Source organism: Glycine max, chromosome 13 (genome assembly GCF_000004515.6).
Source record: "Glycine max cultivar Williams 82 chromosome 13, Glycine_max_v4.0, whole genome shotgun sequence".
In the NCBI taxonomy this organism is placed as follows: Eukaryota; Viridiplantae; Streptophyta; class Magnoliopsida; order Fabales; family Fabaceae; genus Glycine; species Glycine max.
The window spans coordinates 18,750,853-18,772,215 of NC_038249.2; the positions used below are offsets into that span (position 1 = coordinate 18,750,853).

The 21,363-nt window shown below is 34.6% G+C and overlaps 1 pseudogene; it reads left to right on the forward strand.

Annotated features, from left to right (window-relative positions):
• The first annotated feature begins 276 nt into the window (after positions 1-276).
• LOC100802450 (uncharacterized) lies at positions 277-18,022 on the forward strand (annotated as a pseudogene).
• Positions 18,023-21,363: the final 3,341 nt, after the last annotated feature.

Below are 21,363 nucleotides of genomic sequence, written 5' to 3' on the forward strand. Positions count from 1 at the left end.
AATCTGGACATTTCTTCCATATGAATGTAGCCTTTAGCTTGTTTGCGCAACTCGTCCATGCTACTGGAATTTTTTTGCACAGACTGTTTGCGAACTTGTCAGGTCGTAGGGTGAGGAGCATGGAATGTAACGCTACCTTTGGGTCAATATTTTGGATCTAGACGGTGGTACACCCAAATCTGTCCATGAATTTTCTGAGAGACTCGTCGTCTGCTTGTCGTAAACTGGCCAAGGTGGTGAGATCTACTGGATATGTATTATGCACCGAAGTGTTCGATGGGGGTGTCGAAGCTGTCTATGGATCTAGGTGGGAATCCACCATACCAGATCAATTTCGTCCCCTTGAGGGACATTGGAAAGACACGACAAAAGATTGCATCGTCATTGGTATGTAGATTCGCCTGAGTCAGGAAGGCATCCAAATACTCATCTGGATCTATGGTCCCATCATATCGCTCTAGGTTGAGTGGTTTCCACCCCAAGGGTATGTCAGCTTCCATAATGTAGTCGACGAAGGGACGCCGACGAGTAATCCACCCTACTGGGCAGTGCATATGGGAGAGACTTAAGTCATATAGAGTGTTGAGTGTGTGTCGGGGGCGTGATTCTCATTAGGTGTGCTTAGGCAATGTGTGGGTAGAGAGCTCGTCATCCTAGGGATGCCTAACATGAGGCTCCAGTCGATCATGGTCATCCTTTAGCCTTAGTTGGGACACGTTTGGGTGGACGTGGCCAAAGTGGGATCATGGACTTTGCACGTCAGCTTTGAGAGTGACCTTTATTAAGAGGACAGGAGGAGGGACCTGCAAAATAAATGACTCTAACGCTCAAGTAAGTATATGAGTTAGGAGAATAAGAGAGAGAAAACATAAGAGCGTATGCACAAGCGTGTTTGTTTGTGTGCTGCTGTGTGTGAGATGTGTTGAGAGTTAGATGGAACCTGGTATTTATAAGAGAAGAATGGAGTTATGGGTCCTTGTTTTTAGGGGCTGTTATAGCCTTTGCAGATAATTCTCGACTTATAGATAAGATCTGATAGCTTATAGATGATGTTAGAGATAATACGTAGCTTAAAGATAAAGCTAGTAGATAATTGTACCTTATAGATAATGTGTAGTTTGTAGATAATTGAATATATGCCAAGAGATAAGGAGATTCAAATATATTCAAATAATAAGAGGTTAGAGATAACCTATCACTTAAGGAGCCCGACTGTTAAGGGCCGAGTGTTTGTGCTCCTATTCCAGGACTGACATGGAGGGTTGACACGTGTCTCGAAGTGTCATGTAGGATGCCATGTGTAGTTTTGTAGACCCTGAATAGTCCATAATTGTAATTTGCAGTTTGGATCAAAACAAGAAAACTTAGAGACTAGTGTTGTTCTAGGTGACTTATTTCAAAAAGAGCATAAGAGTGATTCCATGAAATCTAAAATTCAAGTTGATACTGTTGGACAAGATTCTTCTAGTGTTAACGTAGAAAACATTGGAGACTTTGAGCATAAAAGTCAAGAAGTCTGGATAATAATTTTGGACGTTATAGCTTGATCATAGAGGATGATGGCAATAGAAGCAAGGAATCTACACAAAAGAATCAAAAGACAGAAAATACTTCAGAAGACAATACTTTGAAGCTTGAAATGGGTGGATCTAAGGTGCATAGCACTAAAATTGGTTGCAACACATCAATACATATTTTGGACACCAATCCAAAGGCTCCATGTGTGGTTGAGAAGACAATTTCTCTTAGAAACTTTGTTAGGGAGAAAAGTATAATAGCAGTCTCCATTATGTTACGTCATCTTTCTGAAAAAAGATATAAAGGTGTTGTAGGTAATTCTTCTAATGTGGGTAAGGATGCTTCATATTCATCCAAAGACAATGAAATGAAGGAGGTTTATGAGAAGACAATGGAGAAAACAACTTGAAATCCCTTAAATTATATTAAAATAGCATCTAATGTTGATGCTGAAAATAAAATTATCCTGACGGACGAACACATAACTAAAGGTTCACCATTACCCATAGCCATGAAAGGAATGATTATAGTGTACACAAGTCTAGGGTGCCAATAATGTAAAAAGGTTAGGAAGTTTTTGTATATGGAAAGGCTTAAATATGTTGAAATTAACATTGATGTTTATCCCAATAGGACAAAAGAGTTGGAAAATAATTCTAGATCTACTTCTGTTCCCAAGGTTTTTTTCAATGAAATACTTATTGGAGGAAGTACACTAAAGTCCTTAAATGAGTTTGGTGATAGAATTCAAGGTATAGAGATGGAAAAGAAAGAAAAGAGAAACTGAATATTATTTTGGATAATGCTCAAATGAGCAAATTAGTTACAAAATGTGCATTTCTTGGCTTATATAGCCATTAATCCTATATCTTTAATATTCCCACAAGCTGGAAGGTGTTTGGTGTTGAAAACACTTCTAGCTTGGAGAAGATAATACATCTACATCAAAAGAAAAGGAAGTAAAGGCTAAAAACTAGAATATAGTTAAACATGCCAGAAATACATCGCCCAAAACAGAAATATAGAAATAAATCAAAATGTAGGTGCGACCATGGTACATAGCTCCTAGAAGTCTTTGACCAACATCATGTAGAAGCAAAGCTTCATGGTGAATCAAAAGTGATTCAAAGATGTTTTGATGATAACAATTATGATAACAAAAGATGATGACAAAGGTGATGACAAAAAGCTCAAAGGTCAATCAAAGGATGAGTTCAAGATATTCAAGAAGAAATCAAGAGCAAATTCAAGACTAAAGAGGAAAAGTTGAAGAACACTTCAGGATTCAGGAAGAAGGATGAATTCAAGAATCAAGATTCAAGGATCAAGCTTCAAGAATCAAGATCAAGATTCAAGATTCAAGAATCAAGAGAAGGCTTAATCAAGATAAGTATGAAAAGGTTTTCTCAAAAATTGAGTAGCACATGGTTTTTCTCAAAACATGTTTACCAAAGAGTTTTTACTATCTGGTAATCGATTACCAGATTGTTGTAATCAATTACCAATAGCAAAATGGATTTGAAAAAGTTTTCAAACAAAATTTACAACGTTCCAATTAATTTCAAAAAGTTGTAATCGATTACAATGTTTTGGTAATTGATTTCCAGTGCATTTGAACGTTGAAATTCAAATTTAAATGTGAAGAGTCACATCCTTTCATATAAAAGCCTTGTGTAATCGATTACACTAATTTGGTAATCGATTACCAGTGACTGTTTCTGAATAAATCAAAAGATGTAACTCTTCAAATAGTTTTTGACTTTTTCAAATTGGTTTTTAAGTTTTTCTAAAAGTCATAACTCTTCTAATGGTTGTCTTGACCAGACATGAAGAGTCTATAAAAGCAAGACTTTGTTTTGCATTTCAATCATCTTGAACACTTATTCATACAATCCTTTACAAGCCTTGAATCTCTTTGAAATTCTTCTTTTTCTTTGTACCAAAAGCTTTCCAAAGTTTTCTGGTTTTCTAAACCTTGAAAACTTGTGCTATTCATCTTTTCATTCTCTTCTCCCTTTGCCAAAAAGAAATCGCCAAGGACTAACCGCCTGAATTCTTCTTGTGTCTCTCTTCTCCCTTTTTCCAAAAGAACGAAGGACTAACCGCCTGAATTCTTTTGTGTCTCCCTTCTCCCTTGTCAAAGAATTCAAAACGACACAGTCTGAGAATTCTTTTGATTCTTCCCATTCCTTTATACAAAAGTGTTCAAAGGACTAACCGCCTGAGAATTCTTTTGTATCCCCATTCACAAAGTATCAAAGGTTTAACCGCCTGAGATCTTTGTCTTAACACATTGGAGGGTACATCGTGGTACAAGTAAAGGGTACATCTACTTGGGTTTGACTGAGAATAAGAGAGGGTACATCTCTTGTGGATCAGTTCTAGTGGAGGGTACATCCACTAGGGTTTCAAAGAGAACAAGGGAGGGTACATCCCTTGTGGATCTTTGCTTGTAAAAGGATTTTTACAAGGTTGAAAGAAATCTCAAGGACCGCAGGTCGCTTGGGGACTGGATGTAGGCACGAGTTGTTGCCGAACCAATATAAAAACTCTTGTGTGTTTGTCTCCTTCTTCCCTACTCTTTTAATTTTTGCTGTGCATTTTAATTTCCGCTTTTACTTTTGGTTAAGTTTCTCTTCTACTGCTTATTCTCTTAACATCATAAGTAAAAGCCTTAGAAGAGCAATTTTTTAATTAGTAAAGATTTAGGAATAATTAATTCAACCCCTCTTCTTAATTATTCTGAGGCCACTCGATCCAATACATCAGCCTTCTCAATCTTCTTCTAAGAGTCCAAAGCAAGCATCAAAGGTCAAAATAAGCAAATCAAAGCTTAACCACCAAACAAAGGCAACAACAAGGGCATTTCGCAGAAGCTCAAATCATCAAAGCTTAACCATCAAGAGCAAAAGCTAAACAATGCTTAACCACTCAAGATAGAAGCAACCAAGGCTTAATCATCCATGGAAGAAGCTAAAATAGTACTAAACCACCATGGACAAAAGCAAACAAAGGAATAGTGCTTAACCACCACACATGGCAGAAGCTACAATCATCAAACAAGTCTAAAAGGCTAAAAACAATAAGCCAAAACAGGCCAAATATCAATGAAACAATGAAAAGATAAATCACCAAACAGTTGGTGTGCAGCTTTCTGAAATAGTGCAAGACTTCAAACAGTCGCAATATATCTTCAAATTCTTCAGAATCATTTAATCAAACACCTTGTAGGAAAAAATGGGCAATGCTAGACATGGAGAGAACCTTGAGGTCTACCAAACTCAAGGGCATCAAATTTGACATTAAGCCTAAGAAAATAGTTCCATATGCATCGTCATCAGAAATTGTCACTCACGGAGGAGGAAGGTGGTGCATGGCGGTCAGAAATCGCCTCATGGTAGCGGCGACCAAAAACAGAGGGGTTTTGTTGTGGACGTAAAGGTGAGTTGATTGGTGGTCGTGAGGGTGGCACACGATGGCTGGAAATCGCCTCACGGTGGTGCGCAACGGGGATGAAAAAATTTATTAGGGTTTTGTTGCGAATTGTTAGGAGAATCTATTTATCAGTTTCATTTTTCCAAATTCAATCAGTGGTGGTTGGAAATCAGAAGTGAAGGTGATGGTTAGGGTTCATAAAAAAAATGATGGATCTGAAAAAAGGAAGTAGATAAACAAGATATGTTGTAGACCTGAGATGCAAATGGTGGAAGAAAATGGGAGATTGATGTGAAATCGAAAATGGGACTGTCACAACGTGGGCCACGACAAAACAACGAAATAAAAAGATAATTTGTTTTTGAAAAAATGGAAAACTTGGGGAGCTGCCACCAATGTTTATTTAAGGAAAACATCGGGAAACTAAAGAAGGATAAGGAATGATTTACGGTTTGAGAAAAAGGATTCGGGGGTCGTTTACGCACGAGGAAAGTATTAGCACCCCACGCGTCCGTCATGAAGAAGACAACCTTTAATCAAGTGTGCTAAAAATAAAGTAACTTTTAATTATTTATCTTCCATTGAAAACATGAATTATACTTTGTTATATTATTATTTTTATTTAGAAAAGAAAATAATTTTTTTTAAAAAAAGGATTTTATTTTTTTAGTTTTTTTTGTTGACAAGGGATTTTCCCTCACTCCTACGTATCTCCAGGTACAATAAGAAAATCAGACTTACGTAGTGCTTTGTAAAAAAAAAATGTTTGTATGTTGAGTTGATTTTATTTTATTATTATTTTTTTGAATAATTTTGGTTTTGTGATAAACTTTGTGAAGTCAAGCAAGTCGGAGATCCATCATGACATTCATAAAATTTACTTACACTCTATTGAACACTACCAAGCAAGTTGGAGGAGATTTAACATGGAATGCGTGTAACTTTGAGGGATTATTTATTTGAGAATGTTACCATTTTTAGAAAAGACTTTAGTTTTGTGGTAAACTATGTGAACTCAAGCAAGTCGGAGACCCAACATGTCACTTACAAAATTTACTCACAAATTATTGAAACACCACCAAGCAAGTTGGAGACCCAGCATAAAACGTAAACGTCTACTAAAGAATGCTAATGTGGATTTGCAAAAATAAATAAATAATTGACATAGTGATAGGAAATCAAATAAATAGAATGGAAATAGAAAGAGATAGAATAGAAGTGGGGAACATACTTAGTAATTAAGGATGCAGGATTGAAACGTGGGGAAAGTAAGATGAATAACGAGATATTTATAATACAATATTAATTAAACTAACTAACAAGCTATGATAAAAAAAATTACACTGGACAATAAACGATAGAGACAATAAAGAAATATAATAAAATAAAGAATTATTCACTAATATGTATAATTATTTTTTTTTATTTTTTTCTTTGTTTTATTTTTTTTGTCAAAGTGAAAGAGTTGACTTTGACTTAGTTAACACTGACGGAATGCTGACATGACGAGCTTAATCACCATCCTAAGTGGCAGGATGCCTATATAAAGAAACGAGTTCACTTCATAAGAAAATGGGCTAGGTCCAAAATAAAAGCAAGGACATGTGTTGAAAAAGGTAATGTAAATAACGATCTTTATTTTATTTCAGACTCCACTAAAATGGGCTAGGCCCAAAATGAAAAAGGGGTGCATGTATGAAAGACGAGATGTGTAAATAACATTTCTATTTTATTTCTTGTCAAAAAATGGGCTAGACCCAAAAGTAAAAAAGGGTGCATATATTAAAAATGGAGTGTAAATAACATTTCCGTTTTATTTTAGATTTTGCAAAAATGGCTATGCCCAAAATGAAAAGGGGTGCATGCATGAATAATTGGGTGTAAATAACGTTTTTATTTTATTTCGAGTTTTGCAAAAAGGGCTAGGCCCAAAATGGAAAAGGAGTGCTTGTATTAACATATGGGGTGTAAAAAAAAATTGTTGTTGTTGTTTGTTTTTTTTAGGTTGGGTTGGAACCAGGTTAGGACGACCCGACCCAACCCGCATTTAGGCATTAGGGTTGAAACAACCCTAGATGACCTAACTCCCCAAACGGCGCTGCAATAGGAGAAGCCACCATGGAGGGTGGCACGTTTCCCCGGCACCATTGGTGCATGGCGCCGTGATGCAAGGCCGCCACGGGGATGGCAGGGGCGATAGTGGTGCGGAAGAGGCCCACGGTGGTGGCGCACTAGCTTCATCGGAAAACAAAAGAAGGAAGAAGAAAAAAAGAAAAGAAGAGAAGGATGATGGAATGCGAAAACACCAAGAAAAAAAATGATATCATCATATATAGATCTCGCTAGTGACCATAGGTCTAACTAGCGAGACGAACGGTGAGGCTTGGTAGGAGAAGAAGAAGAAGAAAATGAAGGAGATGAAGAAAAAGAAAGAAAGGGGGAGAAGAAACGCGTGAGAGAGTCAGGGAATGAAGGGTTACCTAGTGACCCATCTATCTTCTCTAATGTTCTGAATTCCATAGACCTTCCTTTTAGGCTTTTTATGTGTTGTCCTGTCTCTCTTGACCTAATGGGCTCTCTTTGAGAGCCTAATAGGTCACACAATATATATATTTTTTTCTCTTTTTTTTTCTTTTAATGTTTTCTTTCTCTCTTTGTTCTTTGACTATTGTGTTTTTTTTCTTTTTAGGTTTTCTTTCTTCTTTCTTTTTCTTTTTTTTCCTTCTTTCTCTTTTACGTTTTCTTTTTTTAATTTTCTGTTATTTTTTTTCACATTTTCTTTCTTTTTTAATACCTTTTTTTTTCTCTTTTTTTCCTTTTTTCTTTTTTTATTATTTTTTCTTTTCTTTTCTTCTTTTTTTATACTTTTTCTTCTCTTTTCTTCTTCTTCTCTTTTTTGTTTGAGAGGAGTACGGGCATAATTAGAATCTGACAGGGACCAAGAAACAAAATAAAGAATAAGGATGGAGAATTTGAGAAATTATATGCAAAGCAAAAAGAAGAAGAGGAAATAAGGTGACAACGGAGAAAAAATAGTATTGCTCCGATACCATGATAGAATTCAAGGTATAGAGATGGAAAAAAGAAAAAAGAAAAAGTGAATAATGCTCAAATGAGCAAATCAGTTACAAAATATGCATCTCTTGGCTTATATAGCCATTAATCCTATATCTCTAAATCTTAGATTATTTAGAATGTGACTTTAGGCCTAACTTAACTCCAAAAGCTAACTTAAGGGATGATGATTGTCCCTCACTGATGTACTTTAACTTGATTTTATCTTTAATTGATGTGGAATTTGGATTTTTTTCCCAATATTTGACGAGCTTAATGAGAAGATTGACTACCTTATTAATGAAGCACAATCGTTTGAATGCCTAGTTCCACCACTTTCTGAAGAGGATGATGTGTCTAGTAATGGGGCACTTGATGAAATGGCTCTAATTAATTATCCGCAAAATGAAACAATGCATTTTTGTGAAGGATCAGTTTTACAAAATGCGAAAGTTTATTAACTACTTTCTTAGCTCTTATCAGAAGGTCAATATTTGGAAAGGAAAGAGGTAAGCTTGATCTCAAGTTTCAAACACGTTCTTGTTTGCTTTAATATATTCTCATCAGCAATCATTTAATAGCATTTATAAAATTTGGTTTCCCCAAACAAGAATAGTGATGCAATTAACATCGAAGAAAAGTTGGTTTATTTTGTGTGATGTCTCATAATTTAAAGCTTTATTATTAAGTTAAATGTAATTGGTGTGTGAGAAATGAGAATCTAATTGCTCTTGATTTCTTTAACCACAGAGAATACTTAGACCATGGTTTAGCTTAATTTTTTATTTAAATTGTAGGTCTATGGTATTGTAATTCCTATTATTAATGTCTTGTTAACATAACATTAAGTATCTGGTAGATTTCTTTAAAAGATATTATTTAGGTTAATTAAAATTTTGGCCTTTGTGCTCATCATTTTTCTATTTAATTCCTATATGAAAAAAAATCTCTACCTGTTAAGTCTTATATGACAAGTTTACAAATTAATCCTTATCATTTACTAAAGTTGTAATACTATTATATTTTGTCTATGTATTACATCATTTTTTGTTTTAATTACTTTTAAAAGTTGTGCACTTTATTTTGGTCTCTACATAAGAACAAAATTATACATTTTTGTTCCTACAGTTGACATTTTTTTTTTTTCATTTTGTTCCTTGTATGAAAAACAATATCACTATTATAGCATTAATAAGCAGTAGGGACTAATTTGAAAAACAATTATTCATTCAGGAATCAAATGTAGAGTTTTTTTTCATGAAGAAACTAAATGAACTAATGTCAAATATAAGGACTAAATTTATATTTTACATTTTTTTTATCAAATTTTCGTTTAGGTTGTTTTTCTATCCCTTCATCTTTTTTTTTCATTCTTTTCCCATTGTGGCCTTTTATATTACAAACAAAATATAAATGATATACCTTCCTTTTTAAGGGTTTTCTTTCTATCTAAAGGTTATAAGATGTATAATTTAATGATTTTACTAAATTGGTTTTTCATGGTTTTTCCTTTCTTTGAAGGAACTACCTTATTGTACATGTTGATTACCTTTTCTTATATAGCTTGTTCTTTTTAGGTGTTTTGTTCTTTTGTTGCAGCAATGGATTGGAATAATTGATTTATACATGTGTGATTTTTGTGGTTCATTTAGTATATTTCTAGTTTGAATTGATTGGTGATCCACCTCTGTAATAAAAGATAAACCTCCAAGAAAACTTATTTTGTTGAACTTGGCCCATATCGCTTGGTGGGATGCTTTTGTATGTTTCCTTTATTCCATGATGTGATTGGAAGGGGAGATAATTTTTTAGGATATAAAACAAGGTAATTTGTACTTCAAGTCTGTTTTGTGGTGATATTGCTTTGTAATGAACATTAACTTACACACTTAAACTTTGCAATCCATATGCATTTATAAGCGTGTTTATCTACATTGATATTTGCTTACAACTGAGCTAACTATTGGGGAGAGTATATTGAGACTTTTGAAATCTAATGATAATGAAATTGATTTAGCATCTTCGTAAAAGTCATCATTTGATTAACATATGTCTATAATATGAGAGTTAGAGTTGGAAATGTATTATGATTTAGGTTTTTTTTTCTTTTCACAAACGTGTTTTAGGTTAATTCTATCATCAAATTTACCTTTTAATAATTGTGACATGTATCTTGTTCAAAAGCTTTTTCTGGAGCAATTGTTTGTTTTTGAAATTTTAATTTTCCTGCATTTATAATCACATGGTTAAACATATCATCCACCTTTTATCCAACTCATTTACAATCTCTATCGTCAAAATGTCTTTTCTATCTTCCTTATTCTTATCTAATGGTATAGGCTGTCGAGTTTGCGCGAAAACTTGCCAGCATACTCTTCTTTCAGCGTGTTCTTGACTGAGTTCAAGTACTACTCCATTTGGTGTTTCCACTTTCTGTTTTTTTTTTCAAACAGATATGAAAATTATTACCTATTTCAATGATTTTGTTTTGCTTTAGTGAGAATCTATTTGAGGATGGTAATCACCTATATCGATTTTCGGATGACGATCCAACTGTGGCACCTTTATGTTACAACATTCCGAGGGGAATAATTACTGTGAAACCTAAGCCTATGACTGAAGTTGCATCAAGGTTGAGGCTTTTATTGTATACAATGTTTGAAGCCTATATAGCTTTGAAGATAGACGTCACGTTGACTATAGAACTATGCATGGAAGTGAAGAATTTGCAAGGTTTTTTTATCTATTTTTTTTTGGCTTATTTTAAAACTAAAAGACGCCATTAATGATGAACATTCATCTAATTGTTCTTAAAATTTTACATTGTTATTTATACAACTGTTGTTTTAGGTATCGAAGAATAGTAGAAGAGCTCCAAAGAGGAGAAATATGGGATTTGTCTAGAGAAGAGAAACTTGCTTTTTTATCAATCTATATAATATGATGACCATACAGCAATCTTAGTATAGGGTCAACCTTCCAGAGCATTGGAAAGAAGGAAATTATTTGGAGACTTTAAATATGTCATTGGTGGATCTACCTAATCACTTTTGGCTATTCAAAATGGTATTTTGAGGGTGAACCAACAACAACCATCATATACCTTTATGCGCCCATTTAATGCAAAAGATAAGCGTTTAAGGGTAAGATATAAATGTTCTTTATTCATTCAATATTGAAAAAGAAAGTGTACATTTCTGATTAAGCTTTGGTTTCATTCCCATGCTGTTAGATTTGTTTCATACTAACATTAAGGCCTTTCTTTAAGTACTAACATAAAAGGCTCTTTAAAGTTTTTTTTTTTTTATTATTTAGACCTGAACTTTTCCTTTTCCAAAACAACTCCTTTACTTAATTGGAATTTTAGTGACTTAATAATATGCTTACAAATCTAATATAAAAGGAAATTCTGTTAAATTTAGAGGGAGAGAAAGAGAGGATAAAAGGATGGAATTATTTAAGTTAATTTGATTGATTTTAAGGTGCTTAGGTTATGTAGAATATCTATATATGTAGACTCTTTCTAGACTAGGGGAATTATATCCAATGAATTGAGAGAAATGATGGGTTTGGTCTATATGCTTTCATGATGAAATATGATTAGCAATGCTATTGATTAAATGCTCACTTTTCAATTCTTTTTTTAAGTGTTGCTAGGTGTATTTAGCATTATTGCTGGTGCACCCAACATTCTAAAAAAATGACAAAATTGTCCTTGTTTGATTTTCCTCTTACGCATCAAGTTGATCCGGAAATCTCTTACGGATCAACTTGATCCGTAAGAGGAAAAATAATTAAATATATTTATTTATTTTATTAATTATAATATATTTATAAATATTGATTTATTATAAATAATTAATTTTTTAATATATTTTTTAGAATAAATTTGTTTAGAAGATGATATTAAATACTTACTCAGTCCCATTATAATTATTGTTTAAGATTATTTTATACATATTAATAAAAATCAATAAATACATAAAAAATAATAATTAGTACTATATTAAAAATTAAAATACTAACTACTTTATAATACATTTTTTTACATGATCATTAGTATAAGTGGGAAAATAGTAATTATAAGAGAATTTAAAAATATTAGTACGTTATATAAAATAAGTATCTTAGATAACAAATGATGTCCATTTTTTGTTTAATTTTTTGTACGAAAATATTAATTTATTTTTTTGTATGACCTCTACTCATGATGTCCATTTTTTGTTTAATTTATTTTTTTCTACACCCTTTTCAACTTCTTTATTTCAATTATATTTAAAGTTATATTTCAAATTATTTTTTATTAGTTGGTAAACTAAGTTAACTAGACCATTTATAATAATTTACATATACTATAACTAAGTTAACTAGACCATTTTAATAACACGCGTGTATATAGACACAAATGGAATACACAATCAATGGAAATAAATAAAACTAACATTACTAATGAAAATAAATAAAACCAACAATACTCATGAAATGGGTTCATGTACAATATCTGTATATACATGGAATATCAATAAAAAAAATATGTACATAAACTACGCTTGATCTGTGTGCCGCCTGCGTCTAGACCTAACATATACTAAATGGTCCTGTGTCACACTCCTGGCCAACCTAAGGCATTCTTCGATCACCTCATGTGTCGATGAGCCAGGCGTGACCACCCCTGGACTCAGATGGCACTCCAACCTCTCAGCAATGTCATCACAAACTTCCTGTTACATACAAAACAAACTGATTACACAAATTATTATGCAAATATTGAGGTAAATGACATAAATTATTAGTATTACTTACCACTGCATGTCTAGGCTCCTCCGCAGATGTCGACAATGCTCCTGGCTCTGGCACGTGAGGGATATCCGTCTGCGGGGCCTGAGGGATGACTTGGGGCTGCAGGGCGTGACAATGAGGCAGAGGATCTAATGCGTGGCCTAGTGTAATGAAAAGATGGGAGATGCGGAAGAACCAGTCCATGTAGTCACTAGAACACTGGCCTGGCACAACGCATACCTCACCTGCTGGAACAATATGATCCTCGTAGTGCATCCACCTGTCGTGTATATCATCATACGAGACCCATGAATCGATAGGAGGAGAAGGAATGGTCTGCGTGTAGCCAAACTGCCGCACGACCCTCTCCGGTCGGTAATAAACAGCAACAGGCCCCCAGCGCAAGAAACCGGAATAACATGATCTGACGTGAAAGTCCCGGACCTCCCGGTGGTCCCCATAAGGGATCCAACAAACATCCAAAATCTGGAGTCGATCCAGGCGCTCCCTGTACGCCGGCGTACGAATGCTCTTCAGGGTCTTCTTGGTTGCAATCCACCTACACGCACACGGAGAATCCTCGTCGTACTCCTGTTCAGCAGTGGAGTCCACGACCGACGGAAAGTGCTCGTAAATCCAGCACTACAGATGTAACATCAAAATTATAAATATTAATAATGAAAGTGTAACAAAATTTAAAGTTGAACATTGTTGAGGCTGAACGAAAAAAAAAACATATTTGTTCCCTGCAACAGTGTGATGTAACCGCCAACCTGTCGGCTGTGGCTCATAGATGCATCGTTCAGCTGGTCGTACATATGCACCAAAGCAGCCACTCCCCAAGCGTACCTCTTCGTCATACTGAGGTCACGAAGGGCCTCCAAGTAGAAAACATGGACATTGGTTGCACTCTTGTTAGCAAACAGAGTGCAACCCAGAAGGTGAAGAAGAGATGCGCGAGTCGCAACTGTCCAATGACCTGCCTGGCATCGACGCTCATATATATCACGTACCCATTGCAGGCATACGTAGGGTCTGCGACACTGGGCTGTCTCAGCCTTAGCAGACTCTAGAGAGACCATCAACAAGTCCACCAGCATCTGAACCACATCGTCCACGTGCAAGGGCTCAAAAGCGTGTAAGTCGCCAATCACGGGAAGATGGAGAAGCGAGGAGACGTCGTCCAACGTAATGGTGAGCTCTCCCACCAGGAGATGGAAACTAGACGTCTCCTGGTGCCACCGCTCCACAAATGCGGACAAAAGTCCCCGATCGCCGGTGTCTACTGAACACGCGATCAGAGGACTTAGTCCTGTACTAGCAACAAGTCCCTTAAGGGCAGGGACATGCCTGCCTAAACTGTGGACCTTCCTCCCATGAGAGGATAGCTTCAATTCAGGTTGCTCCTGAATTGAAGTATAAAGGAATGCAAAATTTGTTAAAATCATCATTTAAAGGAAAACTAATTTCAATCATAAAGTATAATTTACAAGTAACTAAAAATAAATAGTATAAATACCTCTCCCGTCCATATGCTGCAAGCAACGTGATCCGCATACAGGGTCAACACGGATGGGTCGCTCGGACCACCTGGAAATCCCTCATGCTCATCCCCAGCAGCCTCTGCGCCTGTGTCCGCAGGAATGTCCTCTACAGCAGCTGGTGCCTCCATCGGGTCATCCTGAACATCTGGCGCAGGGATGACTGGCTCATCGTGCGCCACAGTCACAACGACTCGCTGCCTCCATGCGGATACAGTAGGTTGTCGACGTTGCGGAGCATCATCGGAATCATCACGATCTCCTCTGCCCACACCTCTACCAGTAACCTAACCTAAGGCATGACCTAATCCTCTGGTCCTAACCATGATCTGCAAATGAGTGACGCAAATTCAATCACCGATTTCATTCACTCAAATTTCATTGGTCTAACGCAAATTTCATTGACTGAAAGTTGCGCAAGCTGTCAAGCTTTCATTGATTGTAGGACATGTATGTCAAGAAAGGCTACACATGTTAGGCTTTTATCGGGTTAGTTTTTATTCAGTACACTATATGATTGAATGGAAATTGATTATGGATCCTAATATTATTGATATTAGATGAACAAAGCCAAAGAAAGAAGAAATCAATCTTCTTGAAATGGAAGCAACTCCTCATCTTTTGGCAAATAGAAGCCTCACTTATGTGGACTGGTCAAGCTATATGCTTATTCATTTGGTTCAACCTATAAAGGAAGTACATGGTCATAACTTAGTTAAAGGATACTCTATCCTTTATGAGCTATTTCTTTTCTAATACTGGCAGTGAAGTGCATTCCTATGAGCCCCAAGCAATTGAAATATTAACTACTAAGTAGTTTACCAAGTGTTTTTATGATTCATTCTAATATCTCATGCAAGTTGTGATTTTTTTAAAACTTAAACGGTAAATTTATGGAAGTGATTGTTGTATGACCAAAATTAATATTTACTCCAATATGTTTTTAACGTGGTTCAGTTGCTTTACCTGCTTTGCCATATTTCTATTTTTCTTCTTCTTCAGATTTGATCAAAATGCTTATTGCTCTAAAATTTGCATTGAAATGGAAAGTGTTTGATATAAAACCATTTGTATGGAATAGTTGGTTCATCATTTGTGATATTATATTATAGCCGACCATGTGGCTTAGAGTTCTAAATAACTTAAGGTTTTGGGATAGTTGGTTCATGATTCCAAATGCATTTCTTCACATACAGGCTCAGAGGTTCTAAGCAAACTACCTTATGTTAATAGGATGTTTTTCCTTTTGGTGGTGATCAACCATTGAACATGCTCGGTTTCATACATGTACTGCATCCAATCATCAAAAATAAGTGGGCAAAAGCTTGTGTTGGGACAGCCACGATCATCTCCCAGGTAGGCTCACTCTTGGTACTACATAGTTTCATCATGCCAAATTCCTAGTTCTATCATGTCAAATTCCTATTTCCTAGTTTAATCCATTAATTGCAAGTATTTGCATCTATCTATCTATCTATATATACCTGTTGAGTTGTATGCCTGAACTGGAGAATTTGGATTTTCTATTTCTATTCATTGTTGTTCTCCTCTAATTAAATTGTTAGATATGAATTTAGGTACAAGAAGCTGCAGATTGCTTGGGTGCTGACTGTGTGCCTCGATATGTTGAGATGAAGCACATGGAAGATGGCTTATAGGGAGTACATGGAAGTTGGCTTATATGAAGCACATGGAAGTTGGCTTATAGGGATATCAATCATATTGGTCATAACTTAGTTAAAGGAAGTACATGGAAGTTGGCTTATATGAAGCACATGGAAGTTGGCTTATAGGGATATCAATCATATTGGTCATAACTTAGTTAAAGGAAGTACATGGAAGTTGGCTTATATCAAGCACATGGAAGTTGGCTTATAGGGATATCAATCATATTGGTCATAACTTAGTTAAAGGAAGTACATGGAAGTTGGCTTATATAAAGCACATGGAAGTTGGCTTATAGGGATATCAATCATATTGGTCATAACTTAATTAAAGGAAGTATATGGAAGTTGGCTTATATGAAGCACATGGAAGTTGGCTTATAGGGATATCAATCATATTGGTCATAACTTAGTTAAAGGAAGTAGATGGAAGTTGGCTTATATGAAGCACATGGAAGTTGGCTTATAGGGATATCAATCACATTGGTCATAACTTAGTTAAAGGAAGTACATGGAAGTTGGCTTATAGGGATATCAATCATATTGGTCATAACTTAGTTAAAGGAAGTACATGGAAGTTGGCTTATATGGAAGCACATGGAAGTTGGCTTATAGGGATATCAATCATATTGGTCATAACTTAGTTAAAGGAATGAATTTGTATGCAATTACATAAAAGGCAATTACATATTCGCATTAAATCAAATAAAGTATTTAGCAAATAATTAGCATACATTCATGGCAATTTGTATGAAACAATAGATATTCATGACACTATTTATCAAATATTTAGCATACATTCAGAGGTATCAAATAATATTTGGCAATTTTTCAATTAAAATCAAACTGTGAGTTTTACGGATCAGGTGATCCGTAAACATTTTCTAGATCAAGTTGATCCGGAAGATGCTTAGGGATCACTTGATCCATAAAGCTCCCAGCAATTTCTGACAGCGGTTTCCGCCATTGCCGGCAACACTGGACCAAGAAAGGTAAGGTTCACGGTGCTTACCTCGACGGTGGATGCTAACCTCCTCAACGACGGCGTTGCTCTTCGCAGAAGCTTCCTCATAACACCACCGCAACAATGGCAGCAACCTCCTCAACGAAGAAGAAGAAGAAGAGACACAAAGAAGATACACAAAGAATGAAGAAGAAGACACACAAAGAATGAAGAAGAAGCAGGAAGAAGAAGAGTTGATCCGAAAGAAGAAGAAGCAGAAGCAGAAACGCGGGGAGAGAGAGAGGTTTCGTTTTTTAAAAAAAAATTAGGGAGGGGCATTATGGCCTTTTCACAACAATTGCTGGGTGCACCTAGCAGCACTCCTTTTTTTATTAGGTGTCCCTCCCTTTCCTCGAGCCCCTTATTCATTTTGCTTTAGTTTATGGTACTGGATCTAGACCAACACTCCCATGCTATTCTCCCGGAGATCGACATCGACAAAGAATAATGGATGCAGCCCATAGTTTCTTAAAAAGTGGAGGCCTTTTAATAGATTTTATTGCAAAGGTTGCATATGCAAGTAAGATCCTTAAATAGTAGGTTCTTTAAGGGATTGTTTATGATTGGTGTGCTTTAAGTTATTTAAATTGTGAAATCATGGAATATTTCATGTTCATGAACACACTCTCACATCTCAAATTCTACACTTAGTTGAATGGTTTAAAGTATAAGATTTTATATTTTGGATAAAAGAGCAATATCACTTAAACTATATCCATTTATGTATTTATGTGAAAGTTTGAATAAATATGTGCATGCATTCCACATTGTGATTACTTGTGATTGTTAAATGAAATAGCTTATAATTAACTTGTAGAGGTGCATTTCATCTTTTACTTTGAGGATCCTAAAATTTCTACTTATTGATACTTAGGTTTAGCGCAGATTTGGGTAAGAATGAGGTTGAGGTCTTGAAGCATGTGTCAAACTACTTAGATCCAGTTGACTCAGAATTATTATTAGACCTACTTGCCACTTCTGAGTTGAAGGTGACATATCAGTCTTATGATTGGGGTTTGAACTGCTAGTGTGTTTTAATCAAATTTGTCATCATTAGACCTGTATTCATACTAATTGATTCTGCCATACAAAGTACTAATGTAATCAATACCATATGCTAAATTTCGTGCAAAATTCGTACATTTTTTTATTGAAAGGTACATGATGTAGGCCAATAGGTCCCTAGAAAAATTGGTTATTATTTTTGTGTGTTTCATCTTCCTAACTATAATAACTTCTAGGTTCTATTTATTGTGAAATGAAACTTATAATGACCCACCAAATATACTCCGCAATTCACATTTAAGCGCTAGATTGTGGAGATAGTGAGCAATGTCAACTCTCGTGTTTAAACTTTTGCATTCTTGTATACATGAATTCTATATTTTTTAACTTTTGATGACCTTGTTCTTCTAAGTTCAAATAGGTCTATTGTTATATGTACTTATAAGTAAGCATTACCACGATTATTGTATCACCTTAATAGTGTATTATTTATCTAAAAGGTTTAATGTCCTTTATATCTTAATGTTTTTTTTTTATTTTGGTCCATTAAATTTTAAAAATGATATTTTGATTTTTTATATTTCAGAAGGATTTTATTTTGATTCTTTTAGCAAACATATTTAACAAATTTTTTTGACATATCTATTAATGTTAATTAAGTGAAACGACAATGTTTCAAACAATGATAATTTTGGTCCTTTAAAATTTTAAAATGGTTTCAATTTAGTCTATTTAGTTTTTAAATATTTTTATTTTGATCATTTAAGTTTTTTTTAAAAAAAATTCGTACCAGTAGGGTCAATTTCATACATATATACTCAATGTATACTTCTGATAGCATATCATCAATATATTTAAGATTAAGTTATGGTTCTAAAAATGTAAATAATCAATCAGTTTAAAATTTTTGATTATTTAGCATTCACAAAAGGTTTTGATGCTTTTAAGAAAAAAGATAATTAATTATTTAATCTTGATAATTGATTATTCGAGTTCAAATAATAAATTATTTGATATTAATAATATAGAAGTTTTCTTTCTAAAACTCAAGTTTATCGAAGAACGAAATAACAAACTATCCAAAAACGAATAATAATTTATTGAGAGACAAAATGCTTTTCTCTCTAAAATAACAACAAATTTGTTCGACATCGAATACTTATTAACCAAATACCAAATTATTTCATTTCAAAATTATATTATTTTAAGTAAAAAAAATTGAATATGTGATTAAACAATTTCAAAATAATTTCTGAAACATTTCTTTAATAAGATTATAAACTTCTTAAAAAAAATTATAGCATATATATATATATATATATATATATATATATATATATATATATATATATATATATGTATATACACACACACTTTATAACATTCTGTTTTCGATATATTTTTTTTCTTATTTAGTATAATATATAGAATCTCACAAATACGTTTTATTTTTAAATAAATAAAATCTATATAAATCCCAATCAATAAAACAAATGTGTTAAAAACAGAATATTAGAAATTATTTTTGCTAACACCTCACTTTCTCAAGATCGAAATTCACATATTTTAAAACCAACTTTTTTTTATGCCGGAACATGTTACTAATGTTACTTAATATGAAAATGTTTAAGCCTCCTAATTCACTTTTGGCGTACACACTACGATATGAGTGTACACGTTAACAAGACAGTGACTGAATTGGTATTACACAAAATTGAACTATTTTCTGGTTTGAATTCTAATAAAACGCCAGGGAAATATATAGAAAATATTAATTACACTATTTTTCCCTTTAAATCTTGTAAAAAACCATCAAGCAGCAATTTTGATCTATCTATTCCTCACAAGTCTTGGAAAAAACCAAATCAAGGGTATATCAAATGCAACATTGACGCCTCTATCTTTAAAGATCAAAATGCTTTTGGGGCGGGAGTTTGTACTCGTGACAGCCAAGGTACTTTTCTAAAGGCTAGAACAATGTGGTTCCCTGGAATCGCAGAACAACACGAGAAGCTGAGGCTTTGGCTCTGCTGCATGCTCTTCAGTGGACGTGTACCTCGCAGCTAGCAAATGTTGTTTTCGAGCTGGATTTTAAAACAGTTCTTGATGGTATAAACTCCACAACACATGGCTTAATTGATTTCTGTTGTGAACCAATTTAGACAATTTAATTGAAATTGTTAGTAGTTACCTTTCTGTATCTAACTAACTTCATTAGTTGTTATAAAATAGAAAGGTGTGAATAACATAGATACAATGAGTGTGCATCTATTGTGCAAAAGCCTAAATCTTCTCTTTCTCTCCATAACTCGTTCCGGTGTGTATGAGTTCTTGCTATCAATAGCTCCAACAAATTGATATCTAGAGCGCGCCTAGGTTCAAGTGCAAATTCATGTAGCTATGAAAGAAAAGTAAAGATCACATCAAGAGCAACAGTGGCCGGCAATAGTGGTGTTCCGAGAAACCTTCCAATTCTTAATCGCAGGAATTGGGATCGATGGATAGTGCAGATAAGAGCCTTGTTTAGATTTCAAGATGAGCTTGAAATTGACCAAGTGCAAGTTCCACTGAATCACAGAGAGCAGAGCACAAAGAAGTAATCAGAAGGGATGGGAAAGCATTATTCTTGATCCATCGATGTGTAGATCCCAACATATTTGAGAAGATTCAAGCATCATCTTTAGCAAAGGAGGCATGGGACATCCTAGCAAAGTGTTACACAAGTGGAGATAAGGTGGGAAAAGTGAGACTTCAATCTCTGAGAAGACAATATGAAACTGCAAATGAAAGCCATTGAAAGAATTGCAAATTACTTCACTAGAGTATTGAATCTTACCAATCATATGAAGAGTTGTGGTGAGAAGATCTCGGACCAAATTATCATAGAGAAGATCATGAGGACCCTGATTCCAAGCTTTGACCACATTATAGTTGCTATCGAAGAGTCCAAAGATGTTGAAAGCATGAAAATTGAAGAATTGTGAGGTTTATTGGAAGCCCAAGAACTGAGGTTAATCGGAAGAGGAAGTGTGAAACCTACAAAACAAGTTATGTAGGCCCAAACCTCCAAGAAAGGTAGCAGTGACAAAAAGAAATGGAAAATTCCATAAGGGCAATTGGAATTCGAACCAGAAGAAATTAAAGAGTTGAGGTGGAGCAGAAACTTCTCGAAAAGGTACTGCAAGATTTTCTAATAGCAAAGATGGAAAGAAGGGATTCGATAAAAGGAAGATTCAATGTTATAATTGTGAGAAGTGGGTATGTGGATGAGTGCTGGCAGAGGAAAGGGAAATAGGTCAAAAACAGTAAAGAAGAAGCCAACGTGGGTCAAGATGGAGATTTTGACTCTGATCCAGTACTACTA